This window comes from Rhinolophus hipposideros, assembly GCF_964194185.1.
Source record: "Rhinolophus hipposideros genome assembly, chromosome: 21".
NCBI lineage: Eukaryota > Metazoa > Chordata > Mammalia > Chiroptera > Rhinolophidae > Rhinolophus > Rhinolophus hipposideros.
The window spans coordinates 15,070,257-15,093,029 of NC_138067.1; positions in this window are offsets into that span (position 1 = coordinate 15,070,257).

Here is a 22,773-nt window from a genome sequence, read left to right on the forward strand (position 1 = left end):
CTGAGCCTGTTTATAAGATGACGACCTTTGGATTGGAAACTCTGCTGCCCAGATACAAAGAGCAGAATCTATGAAAGAACTGTGAATGGCCATTTTATCCTTACATTTTCTTTTTCTCTTTCTTCTTTCTCTCTTTCTTTCTTTCTTTCCTCTCTCCCTCTCCCCCACCCCTTTCTCTCCCTCTCTACTGCTCTTCTATCTCCATTTGCTAATAGAATCCGCATCCCCATTTGCCAATTTATTGTTTCTTAGAAAGCTTTATTTCAGAATTTCCTATGGTTTTTATACTCACTAGTCTTCTAGGTGAATCAGAGATTTCCTGCTATAACACCACAAGGCTTCTCAATAGACCCTTCTGGCTCCTCATTGAGTCTTTTGAACGACTTTATTATGACGAAGTTGACTTGGAGCCAGAAAAGGCAGAATTCCAGTGCTGGGCTTTCTTTCGAGTTTTATGGGCTTTACTCAGAAGTCTAACTCCAGTTTAATGAAGTTTTATAGCTATTAATACTCCACCACTCTAGCTGCTCTAAGAAATATGTAACTAAACAATAACTTAAAATAGGAAAATTTGTGATTAAGTTGTACTAAAAACTAATGCTCTTGGTCATAGTTCATGATTTTCAAATGCACATCATTTAGAATGATTGGTAACTGCAGCCTTGTAACTCTTTCAAGGAGAAAGGCTGTGAACTTAAATCACTACGTTAAGCTGACAGTGAGACTCATATTTCTGAGTTAAAGGTATATTTTTATGGCCACATAGTGGACTCTGTTTATCACTCATCATAAACCATAGGAAACCATTTTTGTTTTAAATTAGGTGCTCAGGCTTTTGTCCTATAATCTGTTTCTTTATTTCCGCTTTTTGCTTTTGTTGGTCCATTTTCAATAGCTCCCAGTTGTCTTCCATTTCCTGTAAATGGCTCATATTTTATATCTCAGCTTCTTTAAAGGTATTTCATCAGTTGAGGTCACCTTAATTCACACCTTAAATTAGGGTTCCAAATCCAACTTCAATGGTGATGATATTGAATAATCCTGCTAAAGAATCTAATTTTAAAATAAGAAACAGTCTTATCCTAAAATGCCAGGCATAAGAAACCCATGAATTTTGCATATCTCTTTAGTACTTATTGAATTACATTTCTCTCCTTCCTTTAGCCACTTAGTCAATTATACTTTATTTTACTGCCTGGTCTGGTTCTAGAGGTTGTCCTTTTTAAAGACCACAAGTTACTTTTTCCCAGACTAGGCAACAGCCCCAAATCATTTGAAAGTTAAATACCTGTGGAATTTGGGGCCTAAAGTTTTTAAAGCCATCTCAATTATATTTATTAAAATACCTTGTCAAAATAGATTTTCCTTCTTTTCTCTTTCTGTGTCTCTCCCCTACCCCTTTCTCCTAACAACCCATATTTTTTGTTTCCTGATTTTACACAGTTGCATCAAGGCTACACACATGGCAGCTGCCATAGCCCCATTGACTGAATAGGGGGAGAGAAAGTGATGGGCACGGAAGTTTCCCTGATGAAAAACACTGTACCTTTAATACATATAAAATTATTAAAATGCACTTGGCAACATGTAATGACAAAGAAAAATAAAGGAACAAATAAAGAAAGGGTGCTATAGCACACTCAAAATGATTTTTTTATTATTATTATTTCTAGGGCAATTAAAAGAAAGTTTTGGCTCAATATCTTCTTTCATAGATGAATAGGGAAAATGGGTCTATTCTTCAGAATCACCAGAGATAAAAATCTGCATATTTTGCTTCCGAGTGCTCTTAAAAAGGTAAGTTTGACTCTTTTTTTCTTCATTTACTTACTCATCTCTATCCACTATTCTATTGTTCTTATCTGTTTATAGGCTTGTCTTATTTTTCTAGACCTAAACTGTTTAATAAGGTAGATATTAGCTGCACATGAGCATTAAAACTATGGCTAGCCCAAATTCAGATGTGTTATTGGATTTCAAAGGCTTGCTACAGAAAAACAGAATCCAAAGTATCTTAATGACTCATACTATTACATATTGAAATGATATTTTTGGATATATTGAGTTAATTAAAATATATTAGAATTAATATCATCTGTTTAGTTTTAACCTTCATGGAAAATTTAAAATTACATAGTGGCTTTCATTTAAAGCTTGCATTTTATTTCTATTGAATACAGCTATTTTAGACCTGAAGCCCTTCAAAAGCAGGAATTGGGTCTTATTCCTTCCCATACAACCAGTGAATAGATCAGAAGACACTTATAATTATTAAATGAATCAATGGATTAATTAACTTGTTATTTATTTCAACTTATACTCCACTCCCAAATATAGCCATAATGCTTCAGATTCCATATATGTGTGAAAACCATTTTCTGTGCCCTAGCTCAGGACTTCCTAACTTCCTGCCTCTGGTATTACTTAACTGGTTGCCAGAAGGCCAAAAGATTGAGTCTGTCAGCCATAGGGATGCCAGATGGGACAGGGGGCTGACCCACTGCTTCCCACTACAAGCAACCTCATCCATTCTATCCATAACATTGTGCAAACATAATCATATTCTCTATTTATCATAATATGAAAATGACTGAGAAATACTGTTTATAGTTTATATGATGGAGTTGAACTTTAATACTTAAAAGAGATAACAAAAATTAATTTAATCATGAACGCTATAATATAATTTTTTTCTTTCTTTCTTTCTTTAAACCATTAGAATTGGTAAGTATCAGTCTCAGAGTTAATCTCACTTTTAAATGTAATAGTTGAGGATTATTTCAAATTGATATACTGTTTCCTTTCAAACGGTAGATATAAATAGTGTTATTTCTATTTGTGGTAGATATAAATAGTGTTATTTCTCCTGAATATAGTATGTCTCTTGTTACCAGCGGCATTAGGGTTCTTCGGTTTCCCAAGATAGAAATCGAAAGGAAACCCCAGAAAAAATTCCAGACAGATTGTATTGAGTTGATGCTCAAGCACCAGCGAGACAGCACAGAGGAGAGGAAGGTCCCACCTGACTTGGGCCTGGCTCTGGTTGGCTGCTCTTATAAACTGGGGACAAAGCGGGCTTACTGGAAAAGGTGGGCTTTTTGAAAGTGGCGGGCTCTTTGAAAAAGGCGGGCTTTCTTTACTGGCTATGTTGCCTGGTAACTGTGTTGGCGCCTGCACTATGGGGTTAGGATGGCGGACTGCTCATTATCACCACCCCAAGAAGGCCACATGGTGGTCAAACCTGGATCAATTTCACATGCAAAACATCTGTATGGAAGCAAATGGTTAGAAACGAGATGATAATCAGCTGCTTCTGCATTTATGTGTGGGGAGTGATGGGGTGGGGACATTCTTGTGGTCACCTAATCTGGCATTCTTCCTGGCCGTCCAGCATCCTTTGCCCTGATCCCAAGTCGCTATGTTGTCTCACTCTCATTTGATTAAATATGCCCGAGGCAACGGAGATACAATTTATTGGGCACTATGAGACAATACAATGTTAGAACTTTTGACGTGGTACTTCTGCCAACTTGATGGAGTATTGTTAGCCTTATTTTGCAGTAGCTATGTGTTACCCAAATTCACACACTATTCTGTTACATTTTTCAGCATTGACTCTCAGCCTGTTTGTGTCTAATGCCTTTAACGTATTTCATAAGAGTGCTTCTTAGGGGAAAACAAACTAAAAGAAAATTAATTATCATTATAATTTATTGAGATTAAATTTTACTATATCCTCCATGTAGCTTCTCTTCCCTTTTTATTTCCTTAGAGATTTTGTAAGACAGAAACAAGTTGCTTGAATCCAAAGTCTGTTCCTCGATAGTGAAAAAAAAATGTTCTGGTGGTAAAGGGAAATCAGGGAGAAAAGAGAGCAGAGATTACCAAAATCAGTAGACAAAACTGGCCCCTGACACACAGGGCCCTGGGCTTATGTGGGGCACTCTGCCTCACAGTGGATAAGGAGGCAGCAGAATGCTGGACATGAAACAGTCACACTGTTCTCTCAGGCAAGAGAAAGAGTATGAGTTATATATGTGCCCATTGCCTAGGAGGTTGTTTCTAGTGCTGGCTTTGATATTATGATTTATAATAGGAGATGTATATTTGATCTTAGCCTCCATTTCTGGCACAGAGCTCCTAAAACCCTTGGAATTTCTTAAGTGTTGAGAAAGGCAGCCCTGTGATTGGATGGTTGGAATTTTTCAGCCCCACCCCTGTGACCTCCAGGGTGGGGAGAGGGGCTGCAGGTTGAATCAGTCATCAATATCCAAGGATTTAATCCACCATTCCTGTGTAATGAAGCCTTCATTAAAAAAAAAAAAAAAAAAAAAAAAAAAAAGTATGGGTTTCAATGTGGGTAAGTGAACATGTGAAGATTCTGGGAGAGTGGTATGTTCAGAGAAGGCATGGAAGCTCTTCGCCTTTCTCCACTCATTGCCCTATGCATTTTTTCCATCTGGCTGTCCCTGAGTTATATCCTCATAATTATCTGGTGACCTAGTAAGCCAAAGGTTTCTCTGAGTTCTGTGAGCCTCTCTAGCAAAATAACTTGAACCCATGGAGGGGGTCATTTGAACCTCCAGTCTATAGCTAGTGCATCAAAAGCACCAGAGACAACCTGGACGTGCAGTTGTTCCCGGAAGTGTGTGTGTGTGTTGAGGGGAAACTGGCAGGGGTGGGGGACTGGTGTAGTCTTGTAGGACTCAGCCCTTAATATGTGGGATCTTACCCTGTCTCTAGGTAAATAGTGTCAGACTTGTGTTAAATTGTAGGACACCCCACTGGTGTGTGAGAATTGCTTGTTGGAGGGGGGTGGGGAACTCCCCCCCCCTTGGAATTGGTGTTAGAATTATACTGGGATATGACAGAGTACTGGTAGGCATAGAGAATAGACATCATTGACAAACACACTTCCTTTATCCCACAAAAGCCTTTATGCACTAACTCCAAAGTCCATCTAATGCCAATCCCAGAGGATGGAATGGGGATTACAATGGAAGACAGATGACTTCAGTGGCTACTGCTGTGTCTAGCAGGCTCAGAGCTTGGTTAACTGTCCCTCCAGTTGACATTCTGGCACAACTTTGCCAGATGCTTGAGGGGATGCTTCTAGTCTCAGGAAATGGTCCTTTTCTGGTCAGCCACATCTCTCTCTGTGCCCTCTGCCTACCCCAAGTGCTTTCCACTGTTTATCAACCTTAATCAACAAGAGTGACAGAAAACCTGATAATAGCCAAGGGCTGGTACAGCTGGTAGGGATGACCTCTTTTAAAATGTCAGGCCTGAATAAACTGTATTTACATGACTTTGGGCTCCAGCTTTTAAAAGATTTTCATCTTCCACATAGGAGGACTGAAAGTAAGTTATTTTAGTATCCATCCAAAATTACATCCTAGGACAGTGTTGCAAACTCTCTCTGCCCCCACCTGCAAGCTGAGAACTCCTGTGTCAGGATTAGTAGCCACCAGGAAAGCAGCAGATATAAGCTTCACATACCTTCTAACTTGGAAATATTTGGATCTATTAAACAATAAACAAGGACACAAAAGTAAGTTTTAATTAGTTCAAAGATGCCATCATTACTATGCTGTAATGTAAATCACAGGTAGAATTCTAGGTTAGAAGACATGGGCCAGACCCCTACTCTGCTGTTTTTCTTACGTACCTTGGGGAAGCCCCCTAATCTCTATAAGGACATTTCATGGTAGATAGAAAAAGAGAAAATAGTACATTGTTTCAGTGAGAATTGAATAACCCAATGGAAGAATGGATGTCACCCCCAGTACCTAACATAATACTTGGCACATATTCAGTACTTCAGAAACCTTAACTTTCTCCCAGTCCCTCATTTTCTCTTTATCTTAATTGGGACCCTCTCACTAGAAGAAAGAAAAATTATCCTGGAAAAAACTAGTTCACTTCAATACGTTCAGGCCAAAGTATGATTAAGTAATGTGTTCTGTCTGGCTCCTATGATTTAATACTTAGCCTCTCAAAATAAGATGCTTGGCCCAGCAGCACTGGAACTTATTAGAAATAACAGACTCACAGGCCTAACTCTAAACCTGGTCCACCAAAATCATTATTTTAGTAAGACCCCCTGTGACTCCTATGCATATTAATGTTTAAGAAACTGTTGAATGGAAAGAGCACTAATTTAGGAGATAAGAGATTGGCCTTCTAGTTTGTTTTTCTTACAAACAAGTAAGGACTCTGAATTCTCTGGATTCTCTGGTTTGGTTTCCTCTTCTGTAAAACAAGTATGTTTTAATCTGCTGCTGCTGGAAAGGTGGAATATGATCTGGAAGAATGAAAACCAAGTCTAGCCTTAACTGTGTACTATAAATAATATGCATATAATACTTTGCGGATGTAAATGAATTCAGATGAAACTGCGAAAACTAAACCACACACACACACACACACACACACACACACACACACTCACACTCACACACTCCTAATTGTCAGCCACTGTGTCATCCAAGCCAGATGAGAAAGCAGCAAACCTTACTCTCTGGGACACTTCCTGTAACATTTATCACTTTGCAGATGTGTTTCTCCTATTTTCCAGCCCAAGAGAAAAGTATTTGCAATTCTGTGAAGCTGCCCTTTATCCAGCACTGCAAGGGCAGAGAGGCAGAAGAAAGAGCGTTGAGTCTAGTTGATGTATCAAACAGTGGGTTGAATCTGTAATCAAGTCATGTAATTGGGACCTATTTGCAAACACCACTGCTATTGAGGAAGGGTGTGATTGTAGAGGACACTTTTGAAAACGGGTCCCCAGAGGATAGACTTTTATCATCTTAGTATTTGAGACACTATTTTGCTTCTCATCTTTCCTTATTCAATACAGTTTCATTCTTCATTCTTTCAGGGGCTTACATTTTATATTTCCCTCTGTGGTCAAAATAGCTGCACTCCTCCTAATTTAAAGATGTTTCATCATTAAAAATTATATTAAACAGTCGACCATCCTCAGGGAAGACTTAATTTCCACTTTCTGCAGCAGTCAGCATGGTTGAGGTTCAATCTTTCCATAAACTTGGAATCAATTTAAAGCGATTTCCATAAACTTGGAGTCATTTGATACCTTTTCATGGTCTTGCTAACTGACTAACTACCTATTTTTAAGAGCCAATAAAATTGACCTGATTTTGGCTAAAAGAGAGAAACACACTTTAAATTCTGCAGATCCGAGAAATTATAGAAACAGAGTTTATTGGGTGAAAGCAATAAAATTGCAAAGTGCAGATATTTAGGAGTGTTAGACTATTGATGTTGGATTTTGAAAGTAACTTGAGGAACAAGGTGAGAGCAGAGGCTCTTCCAAGACAACCTTCACTGTTGCATTTAAGCCAAACCCACATGTGACTGACATCAGCATTTTTTTTCCCTGAAGGAAAATATACTATTAGCAGTAATGTTGTTTTGCTGTTTGTCAGAGTAACATGTACTCAGTAGAAAAAAAACTGAGAAAACACCTAAAATCAATGAAGAAGGAAAAAAATAATCCCTCTTTAATTAGAAGCAACGTTTCTATCTCTAACACATTTCTCTTACCGTGTTTCCCCAAAAATAAGACCTAGCCGGACAATCAGCTCTAAGGTGTCTTTTGGAGCAAAAATTAATATAAGACCTGGCATTGTATTATATTATATTATACCCAGTATTATATTATATTATATTATATTATATTATATTATATTATATTATATCATATCATATCATATTATACCCTGTCTTAAAGTAAAATAAGACCGGTCATATATTAATTTTTGCTCCAAGAAAAGGAATGGTGAAGGATGGGACTGGGGTAAGAGTGGAAAATAGGTGGTTAGATGGAGGTATGGTGTCCTCGCTGACGTGAGAACAGGTATGACAAGATCTCAAGATGAGGAGAAGCCAGTCTGGGAAGGAAAGGGACAGTGGCATTCCTGGCATGTTCAAAGAAGGTCTTGTAGGGGGGAAAACAATAAAAGGAGGATAGAGTGGCTAGGACCTTGCGAGGGGGGAGGGGTGGCACAAAATGTGGTTGAAGACTAGTGAGAGCCACCTTATGCTGCAGCTGTTGCCATGATCACAAGTATGGGATTCATTCTAGGTATAATAAGAAGCCATTGGAGCCCATGACTCAGAAGAATAAGGGTTCAGTTTATGTTTATAAGAGACCCTGTCTTCAGAGTACAGAACAAGAAAGAGTCAAAATGGGATGGTCAGAAAGGAGGCTAAGGTGGTCTTCCAAACAAGAGTTGATGTTGCTTCTACTAAGGTGATAGAAGTAGAAACGGGAAGAGTTGGTCAGATCCATGACTTATGCTGGAAGCAGAATTAACAGTGCTGTAAGAATGTAAGCCATAGGTCAGGTGAAAGAAGATAATGGTTAATGGATCTTATCAAATGGCTTTTCAATTATACTAAACCCACCACATTTTAAGTATAGGCATTTCACAGTAATGTTGTTCTTGTTTCTGTTAATATGTATATAAATCATTCATGTAGTGGCTTTATTATACATTTCTATGCTTATCTGAATAGAATATAGCAGTTGAACATAAATGTATTTCCTCTCATGTGATTTTTACCATTCTTTTCTGCTTCTGTTTCTATCGGGAATTTGATTTTTTTCTGTCATGAAGTTTTGGGCGTTAGCTCCTAAATCAGATATAAAAGACATATGATATCAGTTATATTTGGTGCCAAAGTTTTTTCTTGCTTTGTATTTTTATTTTTTATCATATTTAAAATTTGTACGGTACTGAATTCATATTTCCCTTTCTGATTTTCCCTGTTGATTTAAAGCTTAGGAAGTTGTTATGCTTCATAAGATCTGACTACTTCATTTATTTTATTATATATGTGTGTGTGTGTGCATATACTTAATGAATCCAATTATTGTTTGCTTTGACATATACTGTAAGGTCTGAGGGTAAATTAATTCTTGTTCTTCAGTAGCTAACTGGTTTTCCCCACATCCTTTGTTATATGATTGTCCTCTTCCCCTTTACTGTGAAATCCTGCTCAATCATATATTAAGTTTCATACATGTTATCAGATATTTTCTTTGGACTTCTGTTCTTTTGATCTGGGTTTTGTGTTTGTTGAAGGGGAAGCATAGCACTAGTCGTTATTGTTCTCAACAAAGACTTTCTGCTGGAGATTTCTTCATGAAAATAGCATTTGATAGCATACTTGTTGAATATTCCAGGAGGACAAGACTCTTCCCGTGTTTCCCCGAAAATAAGACCTAGATGGACAATCAGCTCTAATGTGTCTTTTGGAGCAAAAATTAATATGAGACCCGGTCTTATTTTACTATAAGACCAGATATAATATAATATAATATAATATAATATAATATAATATAATATAATATAATATAATATAATATAATATAATATAATGATAATACAATATGATAACATAATATGATAACATAATATGATAATATAATATGATATAAGACCGGGTCTTATATTAATTTTTGCTACAAAAAATGCATTAGTGCTGATTGTCTCACTAGGTCTTATTTTTGGAGAAACGGTATTTTTGTAGTTGTTATTTAGTTAAATGTATAAGTATTTGAAAATTATAAGAATGCATTTATTTCATAAATTTTATATTAAGGATTGCAGATTTTAAACTCTATGGGGACCCAACTGGATTTCTCCCATTGAGCCTCAGCACTCAGCATAGAATACGGCACGTATCAAGGGCTCAAAAATATTTTGTGAATGAATAAAAGAATCCACACGCTTTAGGAAACTACATCTACATCTTAAAATTAACCTGGAAAAGCAATCTTTATGTTGTTCAGTTTTTTCATGCAGAAATACAGAGCATTTCTCTTTTATGCAAGACTTCTTTATTTTATCACAAATGCAGATCACACATATTTTCTTTTATGTTCACTGTAAAACTATTTTGTTGTCAGTATTGAAAATGAGATTTAACTTTATTTTTATCATCTAAAAAAATTACTGCTCTTTACAAAAAGAGCAATTGACTTTATTTCTATTGCAGTCAGCCAAAATAATAAACATTTACTGATTCAAGTGACATTTTACTAAAACTGAAGATAGCTTTTATTGTAAGATACACCTTGATCTAATAACAACTAAAAATATAACCATATTAGATTGACACATGATAGAAAAATTCATTTCAATTTCAGATTTTTTTAAAAAAATGAGACCTAATATTGATATCTTTCAATAGTTTCTATTTAATTATTTGGACTATGCCCAAATAATCTGTGAGTATGATATCTGTCATGCATGACATTGTCCCTTTTTACTCCATTTTTGTGTTATATTTTATGATACCAAAATTTCAAAAATTATGCTAATGAATACATTGTTTCCCTTATTAGGAATGACCAAAATGTTACTTTTTCATTTAGCAAATATTCAGAGTCTCCACCATGGTGGGGACTCCTTATCCAGTGCTCAGAAAAACATGCCACCTTCCACGTGGGCATGACCCTTCTGTTAAAGAGAGCTCAGTAAATAGCCACCACGCCCCTCCCCCCCCCACACACACAGGATAACTATGCAGAATCAAATGAAACTACATTCTGTGTCCAAAATTGTCTTCAGAAAAGATGTAAAAATGCTTAAAATACTTTTGCAATGTTTCAAGCTCAGCAGACCCCTTTCTAAAAACAAAAATTAAAAATTGTGTGAAACTTAGTCATCATTGATAATCAAGGAGAGTGGTCTCCTGCTCACAGGTCCAGGAAAGACTTGCTTGTCTGCAACACTCCCCCAAAGTTATATAAGGAAAGAGAAGACAAGTCTAATCATCAGAAATATCAACTCAGAACTCTGAATTCATCTTTCAGTTGTTTTTCCTCTCAAATAATGTTCTTTTGGAAGTATTTGAAAGAATCGTTTCTCTTAAGAAAATATCACTGACTGACATTTAGAAAGAACACAATTTCCAGTTATCAACCATCCTTTGCATTGCCTAGGTTTTAACGAGAGAGAGAAAGAGAGAGAGAGAGAGAGAGAGAGAGAGAGAGAGAGAGAGAGAGAGAGAGAGAGAGAGAGAGGAAGGGAGGGGGAGAGGGAGAGGTGATAAGTAATGTTCAGTTACAAGGGAAGAGGAGACAAAGAGTTTACTTTTGAAAAATAACAAGGGCCTATTCTACTACTATTGATAAGAAATACCTAAGTGGCGGATGCTTACAACATACCAGTGCTATGCTGAGTGCCTTCTGTGTTTTGTTCATTGAATCGTTACCCCAGGTGACATGGGTAGAACTTACCCTATTTTACAGATGTGGAAACGAGGGCACATATCAGAGAGTAAAAGGCAAAGACAGAATTCATATTCAGGTCCGTAGATTCTGCAAGTCACATTTTAAATCATCATGGTGTTTCCTTCCAAGTGACTGAGATTCACCTGAAATGTGTCAGGTTTCAAGCCTGGTAAGAACCTACTTGTAAATCCTAGTATGCAAAGTATGATGAACCACAGTCTCCTCCTGTGACATCAACTTTGGTTCAATTTAGTGTTTGCTGGAGGTGCAGGTTCAAGTTTGTCTTCCTCACACTTCATGAAAAAGGGGGAAACAGGGAGGTAACCTTTCATTCGGTTTGGGTAGAATTTTTCTTCTGTCCATGTTGAACAGATGGTTGTGCATGTCCTGGAATCCAAAGTGGGATTCTGATGCTGTCAGACGTCTTCAATGTGACTGCATCGTCTCTTCTCTGTCAGATCATCTGCAAAGAGGTAATGGGCCATGATCATCACTGTAGTGAACTTGGAGTCCGCGAACTTGACATAGCAAGCAATAAGTAAAAAGGATGATAATATTTGCACTCCAAAGCTATTGTAGGAATAATGCAACAGTATTTACAAAACCTTAGTAAAGTACCTGGCACATACCATGTTTCCCTGAAAATAAGACCGGGTCTTATATTAATTTTTGCTCCAAAAGATGCATTAGGGCATATTTTCAGGGGATGTCTTATTTTTTCACGTACAACAATCTACATTTATTCAAATACAGTCATGTCATCTTCTGGAACATCGTCATAACATACTAAATGTGTCCGTTTGTGGGACGATCTTAACTGGGGCATATTTTGGGGGTAGGCTTCATTTTTGGGGAAACACGGTCATAAAAGCTTTGTAAATCTTTTTCTTCTTCTTTGTTCAAGCAGGATAATGAGTATTATAGGCATTAGTACATAGAGAATAGAAATGAAATCGACTGTGCTGTTAAACACTAAATTTTATTTTTTTTTTAAATCTTGTTAGGAAATGAGTGCAAACTGTTTCTGTGTTTGCAGTAGAGCAGAAAACAAGGCAATTATGGCTATCAAGAATTGACTGTAATCACCAGTCAGAGATGAAGATTTACAACCCAGGCTCCTGAAAGGAAGAGTGAGGAGGAAGTTCGAATTCAAGTTCAAATAGATTTGAAGAGAGGAGAGAAAATTGTTCTGTGGTTACTTCAGTAGGATAACTTAATCCTACTGGGATTAATGGGAAAGAGGAAATGTAAAGTTTCCTGAAACAGACTGTGGAAAAGTTAATGGATCATCTCAGGGAGTATTTTAGCATCAGCACTAATACTATCCTTGTCAGCATCAGCATAAATCGTTGATTGATTTTTTTCCCCAAATATATAAAACTACTCAAATAATGGTTAGCAAGTACTTACTGTATCTTAGACACTGCAAATGTCTATTTAATCTTCACAGGAATCATTTAAGGTAAATATTATTCAGATGCTATAGATAAATGAGTCTATAGATAAATAAGATGAGTCTAAGAAATGAGCGTGCATCTCCAAGTGCTTGCAATTTAAAAGTGAAAGGTATGGAGATGATATATATTTAGAAGCTAATGTGTTATTTTATATGCATTGTCTCAGGTGATCATCAGAACAACCCATAACTTGACTGTCATCATATCCATTATGCACATTAGGAAATTGAATTTCATAGAGTTTGAGAAACTTGCCTAAAATCACAGTTATAAATGGCAGACGAAATCCTGATTTGCCTGATTCTGCCAAGGCACTGCGAGAAGCCAGGCTAATACCCATCATCATAGATAGATATGCTTGGTTTAAGACTGTCAGTCCCAGGAAGAAAATCAATGATCAAAGTCGTACCTAATGGCCCAGTCCTTTTCTTTCCGCAAAGCTTGCATTTATTCATTTATGGTCATTAGTCGTACATAATCATGGCCAACCTGCCAGGTAAACAGCTAATTATTTTGGTTGTATCATAAGCAGATAAACTTGCCTGTCTGCAAAAATGACAAATGAGTCCTGATCTGCAGAGAAACAGTTGTTCTAGGTTTGCAAACTCCCAGGAGTCTAATGAACAATGGCTTACTGAATGAGCAATTGCAAAACAAAGAGATTACATTAGTGTGGTTTATTTGGAAATAGAGAGAGCAATCCATTGGCTTTAATGCCTTTGCAATAAAGATCTTGGGCGTTCTGGGTTGGGCAGCTGAGAATGCTCCCACCTTCAGAACAGCCATCAGAGACACGACAGCATCCCCTGGGCACAGCCCACCATCACACTCCCCCTTCAGGATCCTGCAATTCCCAGAACTTTCACCCTAACCCTGGTGGCCTAGAAAGGATAACACCACCTGTGTCAAGCCAAAGGCGTTCTTTGCAAGCACAGACCACGTGCTTGCACTTTGTGAATGTCTGATGCACCCAGCCTGTGCATGAACTTGTTAAAACAGGAAGCAGTGTAACTACTGGCCAAAAAAGATGAGCTTGAGACTCAACCAGATCTGGATTTGAATCTGATCTCTTCCATTTCCTAGCTCTGTGCTTTTGGACAAGTAGCTGAACTCCTTTGCACCTAAGACATCTTATCTGTAAAATGGGGGCAACACTCTTGCACTTTCAGGATCTTTGCAAGTATTAACTAAAATAATGATAAAGCACCAAGCTGGAACAACAAACTGATAACTGTGTGTGTATTTGTGATTGATATTCAGAGAAGACAAATCAAGTTGAGTAGCAGTGAGTGGGCTGTCTCAGCAAAATCATGCCCAATCAGGACTGTGTATTTGGAGTTTGTCATTTCCCTGAAATTTGTATTAGAGGAGGAACTGGAGAAAGAAGCAGGATCAACCAAAGAGCAGAGTAAATACAGTTAAACGGCTTTGAACAGACTCGGCTTATACTCTTGTAAGTAGCTTATTCACTCCAGTTTTAGGAAAACAGGAAGTAATAAGATTAAAGACCCAAAGCTCAAAGGAAAACATAATGTCAAACCTCGTCCAAGTAGGATTTGGGTTCAGGAAAGAGACTGAAATACGCCATAAAATTAAAGGAAGAGGAACAGACTTAGAATAAGCCTCATGCACACACTCTCTCTGCAGTTTGTCAATTCATAATGGAGCACTATATGGAAAATAATAAATTTATTATATGGGGGCTATAATAATATAAATAAATAAATAAACAGCTTCTACTTCTTTAGCTTTATGTGCCAGGTGCTGTTCTAAGTGTTTTGTGTGTATTAACTATCACTTAGTCCTTCAAATTCCTAAGTAGTATCAAATGAGTAGATACTAATATCAATTCATATAAAGATAAGTAAACTTAGAGACATTACATAACCTAACCTGGATTAAGTTCCTGGTTTCAAATCCTGTCTTCCACTTACTGTCTGACCTTCTCCAGTCAATTTCTCTGGCCTCTGTTGCCACCTCTGTGAAGTGTCTGGGATTGAAACAAATAACACACGTCCAATTGTTTCACTTAGAGTCAAATGCATAGCAGGTATCGTGTAAATGTTAGTTAATCTGAATCTGAAATTGGATTTGGCAAGAAAGAAAAAGAGATATTCAGATCTTTCAGTTTGTGGCTTCTATGTCTAAATCTAAATGTGTTTTTCTTGAGTATGTTTCTTGAGACAGTTTACATTATGCTTTGCAATATCTTTATTTTACTAGCAATCACCTAATATATCAATATATAGCTACTAAAGTCTGTACTTTAAATGTGGGGAAAGCAGTTCTCCTTATTGGATTACATAAGAAAACTGGATAGAATTTAGTATTGATTCACTTACAGAGGAAAGTATTAAAAGTATTGTATATTTAATTTTATATTCACCATGGGAAATCCAAGGGAGATATTTATGGATGTCGGCAGACGATTTGAATAGTATTAACTGTCATTCTGAAAGGTGGATGGTATTCATGATGTTTCTTTTAAAAGAAGGGACAATATAAACACCACCTGAAGCAAGGTGGCTACTACTAAGACAGAACCCCAGGGAGGGGTCTTGGTGAGGTCACTGTAAGCCCAGTGTCAGCTTCTCACTCCCAAGTTGACAAAACCCAACCTTAGCTGCGCACGAAAATGTAATCAGACTTAGAGGGACTGTCTCTCATTAACTAAACCCCTAAAATACTGACAAAGTATCCGATTGTATTAACTAAAAATGATCATTATAACTGCCAAGAGGTCTTAAATCCAAGTTTTGGGTCAATAAATTCTCTGATTATGGTAATTTTTCCAAATAATAAATAACAGGTATATTCATTCATTCATTCATTTATTCAACACTGAGGTATGTACTTGAGATACAATTTTAACAAAAATAGATACTGTCCTTGATCCTTGCCTTCCTGAGATTTACAGACTAGTGGAAGAGAGAGATGTACATAAGACATTACACAAATATCTGTAAAGTTGCATATGTACAAATACACAAAAGGTGGTACATAACCTAATGCTGTGTGAGCCATAAGCTTTACACTCAAGCACTGTTTAAGGGCCGTTAGTTGACTTCTCAATTACAGAAGCCTCATGCACTCATGCCTCCATTTTTACAGACACAAAATATCCTCTAGTCAGGCCTCCTCTTACCTGGAGGAGAAAGAACATTCCCAATTCTGCATATATTAAGCACATATTTCTATATTTTCTGCACTGACCATCTCTCTTCTCTTGTCACATTCCTAACTGAGATGTGATGAAATCCATTAGTCTAAGAAAGTCACCCCTTTGGGTTCCTGCCAGCTCAGTGTATCTTTTTACAGCACTTTCTACAGATGACTGAACTCATCCGTCAGGTGGTGCTTTTGCCAGCCTTAGAGGTGTCAGGCTCTTTTGGTTAAGTTTCGTCAACAGTGTATATCTACATATGATGCAGAGTACGACCTCGAGGTAGAGAACCAGGACTAATGGTCCTTCATTTTCCTGGAACTGTGCAGTGAGCAGGCTGGTCACAAAGGAGTTCCAAGGACCATTTCACAGAAACTTACCTGCAGGTGCTCAACACATTGATTCCAAGAACTGTTGGCTGGTATGCAGCACATTACCTGAATCATCAAGGGAAAGAGGGAAAAACACACGAGTGAACCCCCTAGGAAAAGGCAGGGAGCTAAAATTCAATGGAATTCTGAGAAGACAACCTGATTCCTCATGTCCTTTTCTAAACTGCTGCCAGCATGGTCTGGTCTGAAAAGTAGGTGCCATAGCATAAAGAATGAGAAGGACTGATGGGCATGGATTTATTCTTCTACCAGTGGAACTGGTAGGCTTGTCACAGCTTTGAAAAGGGAGGAAGGTTCATGATGTATTTTCTAGACCGTATTCTGCAGCTATCACTATAGAGCCAACCAAAAACCTTCTATTGGTTTCCACTGTTTAAAAGGTAATTTAGACCTGAAAATTAAAGACTAAGCAGTCGCAGGCTTTTGGGAAATGAGTTCATCATTTGGAGCCTGCTTGGCCCTGTGGCATACGCAATAGAGAGCAAGAAAAGTTATGTCTTCTTTTTCAAAGATCAAGATATTTGAAAACTATCCCTTACTGAAATTCATCATGGAACCGCCACACCATCCCAATTAAGTTTACAATGTCTATTGTTAAAAGGCATAGTTCTTACTGTGTGGGAGAAATTATACCCAGCAATTCCAGCCTATAATAGTCTGTAAAAATAACTCCTTAATTGACTACAGAGAATAATGATAACAAGGTTTAAAGCACAACATTAGCACGAGAAAATTTGGTGCCGAAGACCAATCTGAAGGTTGAACTGTCAGTAAAGCAGTCCATTGAATTTTTCTAAGCTAATTCAAATGAAAACACTGAGATTAAGTGATAACACAGTGCCAATGAGATAAGAATTTCTGCAAAATTAGGTTACAGCCTTCTTGTGGCCATAAAAACCATATTACCCTTGACATTACTAAATCAATCATTTGCAAGTTCAACTACTACTTCTTGCTTGAACCTGAAAAGTTTGGTTTGTTTTCCTGTTATTTGAGAAGCACAAGTGGTGCTTCTTTTTTACATATTTCTGTCTGAAGAGGAATGGATTCTGTACAACCAGCTTTGTGACAAAGAAATCATACTATTTACCTATAGTATCACCAAATATACCATTTCATTTAAATGGAAAAAAAAGTGTGCAAAGTATTAAATTGTGAGATGCAATAACTTTTACAAGTTGTCATTTACCCAGTTATTGACATCCATTCACAACTTGTTAAAACATAAGTTTATTTTTATGTTTGTTCATAGGTAACTACTTCCTCATACTTCTGTTCATGTGTTAGCAATGCAGACATCTTGGATGAGTAGTTTTCATTTAGGATACTACCATGTTTCCCCAAAATAAGAACTAACCAGAAAATAAGCCCTTGCCTGATTTTTCAGGATGACATCCCCTGAACATAAACCCTAATGCGTCTTTTGGAGAAAAAATTAATATAAGACCTGGTCTTATTTTCAGGAAAACACGGCATTCATCCTGTTCAGTGAGAGTTTATTTTATTTAGAACTGATGTTTCTGGTCTGATTCTTTAGTAGGACAAGAGAACAATAGAACACTCTTGATATTTAAAAAAAAAAATCCACAAAACAGGTTTAAGGCTATGACATCCTTATCATTGTCTGTTCTGGACAAAATGATGATAAGAGCACAGACTCACAATTCAAAGGGACCTGAGGTTGAATTCTAGCTCTGGTACCTGGTAGTAAAATGACCTTGGGAAAGCCATGTATCCTCTCTGCCCTGCGTTCCTTAGTAAAAATGATATAATAATTATTGTAGGGCTGGTATGAGAATTAATGTAAGTATAAACCATGATTCTTGACACATAGGAAGCACTTGATATATTGAATTATTATTATTTATTAACATCATCTTTATCGATATTATTTGTACATCCAAATTATATCAACTGAAGTAATAAGTAAAATATGCTGTCTTGTTTCAAATCCCATCTCTTGGAGCATTCTGTTTCCTCTGTCTGAAAGACCTTCAGATGTTAATGGTGGCCTGGCCAATATTCATGAACTTTGAAGATTTATTTTAAATACTCAAAAAGTGGTGGATGAGTGACAATGACTGACAAAAAGTCTCGACTTATCCTGGCGGACTGATTGATATCATTGTCCTCTACCCACTGCTAGCAAGCATATAGGAACACACATTGTTAGACTTTCACCTGTAAAATAACCATTGGTTGACTTTTTGTTTCCCTAATAGAATTTGAATTACTTGAAGATAAAGATCTAATCTAATTCAACTTTGTCCGCTTGTCTTATGTAACTGCAAAATCTGGCATATAGTATATAGTAGGTGTTCAACATTTGCAGCAGAAGAGACAATTTCTATAGTATTTTATTTATTTTTTTAGACTATTTTTTAGAACAACTGTATGTTTATAGCAAAATTGCGTAAAAAGTACAGAGTGTTCCCTTCCCTCACTATCAGCCTCCTGCACCAGTGGTACTTTGTTGTAATCAATGAATCTACTCTGACAAATCAAGGTCTCCCCAAGTCCATATTTTGCATTAAGGATCACTCTCGTTGTAGTGCATTCGATGGGTTTTGACAGATGTGTAATGACATGTGTCCACCATTGAAGCATCATAACGCAGAATAGTTTCACTGCCCCAAATCCTCAGTGTTCCACTTATTGATTGCTCCCTCCCCCTAACCCTTGGCATCAACTGATCTTTTTAGTGTCTCCATATGTTTTCCTTTTCCAGAATACCATGTAATTGGAATCATATAGCCTGTAGGCTTTTCAAATTGTCTTCTTTCACTTAGTAATGTGCATTTAAGTTTCCTCCATGTCTTCTTTATAGCGCATTTCTTTTTAGCACTAAATGCTATTTCATTGTCTGGATGTTCCACAGTTTGTGTATCCATTCACCCAATGAAGGAAATCTTGGTTGCTTCCAAGTTTTAGCAATTATGAGTTAAGATGCTGTCGACATCCATCTGCACGTTTTTGTGTGGATGTAAGTTTTGAACTCATTTGAGTAACCACCAAGGAGCACAATTGCTGGTTCATATTGTAAGACTATGTTTTCTTTTATAGAAAACCACCTGTATTGTTTTGCATTTCCACAAGCACTGAATGAGAGTTCTCATTGCTCCACAACCTTGTCAGCATTTTGTATTGTCCATGTTTTGTACTTTTACCCATTCGAATAGGTGTGTAGTGGTATCTAATTGGTACTTTAATTTGAAATTCTCTAATGACGTAATATTCAGAATATTTTTATTTGCTATTTGCCGTATGTATATCTTCTTTAATGAGGTGTATATTCAGGTCTTTTGCTCATTTTAAAAAAAGATTTTTATTAAAAACATAGCTAACATGCAATTGTATTCGTTTCAGGGATACACAACAGTTATTCAACATTTATATACCTAAACAAGTGAGCTCCCTAAGTCCAGAAACCATCTGACACCGTACAACACTATCACAATATTATTGACTATATTCCCTGTGCTGTATATTACATCCCCATAACTTATCTGTTTTATATCTGGACATTCAATATCATTTTATATTAATTTCAGGTGTATAGTGGTTAGACATTTATCTAATGTAAGAAGTGATCCCCCTGACTAGTCTAGTACCCGCCTGGCACTATACATAGTTATACCATGCTTTATTGACTATATTTCCTATACTTTACATCCCCATCATTATTTTGTAACCACCAACTTCTTAATCCCTTCACTTTTTCACCCTGTCCTGCAACTCCTCTCCCATTTGTCACCCCAATAAATCTACCCATCTGACACCATACATAGTTATTACAATATTGACTATATTCCTTATGCTGTACCCTATATCCCCATAACTACTTTGTAACAACCAATTTGTACTTCTTAATCGCTTCCATTTTTTTCACCCCTAACCCCATACTCCCTGCCATCTGGCAACTATCAAAATATTTTCTGTATCTATGATTTCGTTTCTGTTTTGTTTATTTTGTTCTTTAGATTCCACAAATAAGCAAAAATCACATTGCATGTGTCTTTCTCTATCTGACACACTCCACTCAGCATAATACCCCCCAGGTCTATTCATGCTGCTGCAGATGGCAGGAATCCATTCCCTTCCATGGCCGAGAAATATTTCATCATACATACATACCACCTCGTCTTTATCCATTCTTCCATTGAGAGACACCCAGGCTGCCTCCACATTTTGGCTACTGTAAATGATGCTGCAATGAGCCTTTGCCATTCTAACTATAATGGGTCTTGGTATGAGCCTGTTTGTGTTCATCTTGTTTGGAACTCTCTGCACTTCCTGTACTTGTATGTCTATTTCCTTCTCCAGGTTAGAAAGGTTTGCAGTCATTATTTCTTCAAATAGATTCTCAATCCCTTGCTTTCTTCTCTTTCTGGTACCCCTATGATGTGAATGTTGTTAAGCTTGATGTTGTCCCAGAGGTCTGTTAAACCATCCTCATATTTTTGTACTCCATTTTCTTTTTGCTGTTCTGATTAGGTATTTTTACTACCTGGTCTTCCAAATCACAGATTCAATTCTCTGCTTCATCTAGTCTGCTGGTGATTCGTTCTAGTGAATTCATTTCAGTTATTGTATTCTTCACTTCTGACTGGTTTTTTTCTATGGTTTCTGTGTCCTTTTTTGTGCTTGCAACCTCTTTGTTGAAGTTTTTACTAAGTTCCTTGAGCATCCTTATAACCATTGTTTTGAACTCTGTATCTGGTAGGTGGCTTGCCTCCATTCTTTTCAGTTCTTGTTCTGGAGTTTTCTCCTGGGACATATTTTTTGGGGGATGTGTTTCTTTGTTTCCTTATTTTGGCTGCCTTCCTATGTCTGTTTATGTATTAGGTAGATCTACTGTGTCCCCCAGTCTTGGCCAGGTGGCCTCACATAGTAGGTGCCCAGTGGGTTCCTAGCAGTCTCCCTGGTCACCTGCTCCAGGTGCTCCAGGAGTGTCCCTTGCGTGGGTTGTGTGTGCCTTTCTGTTATAGTTGAGCCTTGATTGCTATTGGCACGTCACTGGTTGGGGCTGACCCTAAGCCTGATTAACTGTGGGGTTTGGCCGCCCAAAGCTTACATGCTGCTTTGTGGGGCGCATACCTTCCTGAGTGGGATTCACCCCGATGGGCTTTCTCGAGGCTCTGTTGAGACAGCTGTTTGTGCGTGCCATTTGGGTGAAGGGCTAATTAGGTAGTGCTCTCCTGTGGTCTGAAGCCAACCTCCAAGTATGTTAGTTCTGGGGCCACTTGGGAGTGACTCCAGTGCAGGCCCAGGTTACCTACTGCCTGTGATGGGCCAGGAACTAGCTGGTAGGAGCTACAAAGTGATTTGTGGTTGTTTGCTGTCTGTGCTAAACTTACCGGCATGTGGGAGAGGCCACCCTGTGAACTGAGGACATCTGCCACCAGTACCAGGCCTGGGATACCTCCACAAAAAGCCAGCACACCTTGAGACCTGCTGCCACCTGCTGGCTCTTTTCAGGTTCAGTCACTGAAAAAGCCTTATGCTGTACACAAGTTGGGTGAGGAAAGGTATCAGGGAGTCACTAGAGTGGGAAGAGTTGTGGTCAACAGGTTAATATAGATTCTAGTTTGGTGCCAATGCTGAGCCTAGAGCTATTCAGCAAAAGTCTCAGAGCCCACCAAAGCCAGCTCCCGCCTGGGGACCATGGACTTCAATAGTTTTCCCAGAAAGAGTGCAATGTGGGCAGGGTTGGCTGCTCTTGGAGAAAGTGTTTGGGGGAGTTGGGTAAGGTAAGGGTCCCAGTAAGTCAGGAGGGGGGAGGAGCAGAGCTCACCAGACCAATCAGATTCAGATTTGGCTGTGTGGGGGAGGGCTTAACACAGGAAAGATGGTGCCTGCCCGCTGGCTGCATATTTCCCCTCACATGGAAAATGGCGACTATCCTCCAGCCCTTACCCCATGGCCACACAACTCAGTCTGTCCTCATATGCCTCTGACACCCCCAAGTCACTGTTCCTCCACCAGAGCCCACAGTAAATACCTGCAAGTGAGTGAGTCTGTGCTCGGGCCATTTAAGAGGATGTCTGTGTTTCCAACAGCCTTCTATCCCACCTGGATGGTCGGAATTTTTACTATTCACATCCAGATGTTGTGGGGGCTCCTCTTCCTGGCACCAGTAATCCAGACTGGGGAGTTTGGTGTGGGACTGGGGTCCCTCCTCCTCTTCCGGAGTGAGGGCGGGGGAACTTTCACGGCCAAGATATTCCTCCTGATTCTCAACTGCCACACAGAGTTTTGGAGCCTGTTTCACATCCCCAACCCTCCTACTAGTCTCAACATGACTTCTTCTTTATGTCTTTAGTTATAAAACTTCTGTTCATCTAGACCTCAGATGATTCTCCAGGTTAATTGTTCTATAATTTAGTTGTAATTTTAACGTGTTCGCAGAAGGAAGCAGGCACAAAGTTTATCTACTCTGTTATCTTGGATCTCTTCATTTGCCCGCTTTTAAATCAGGTTATGTTCTCACTGTTA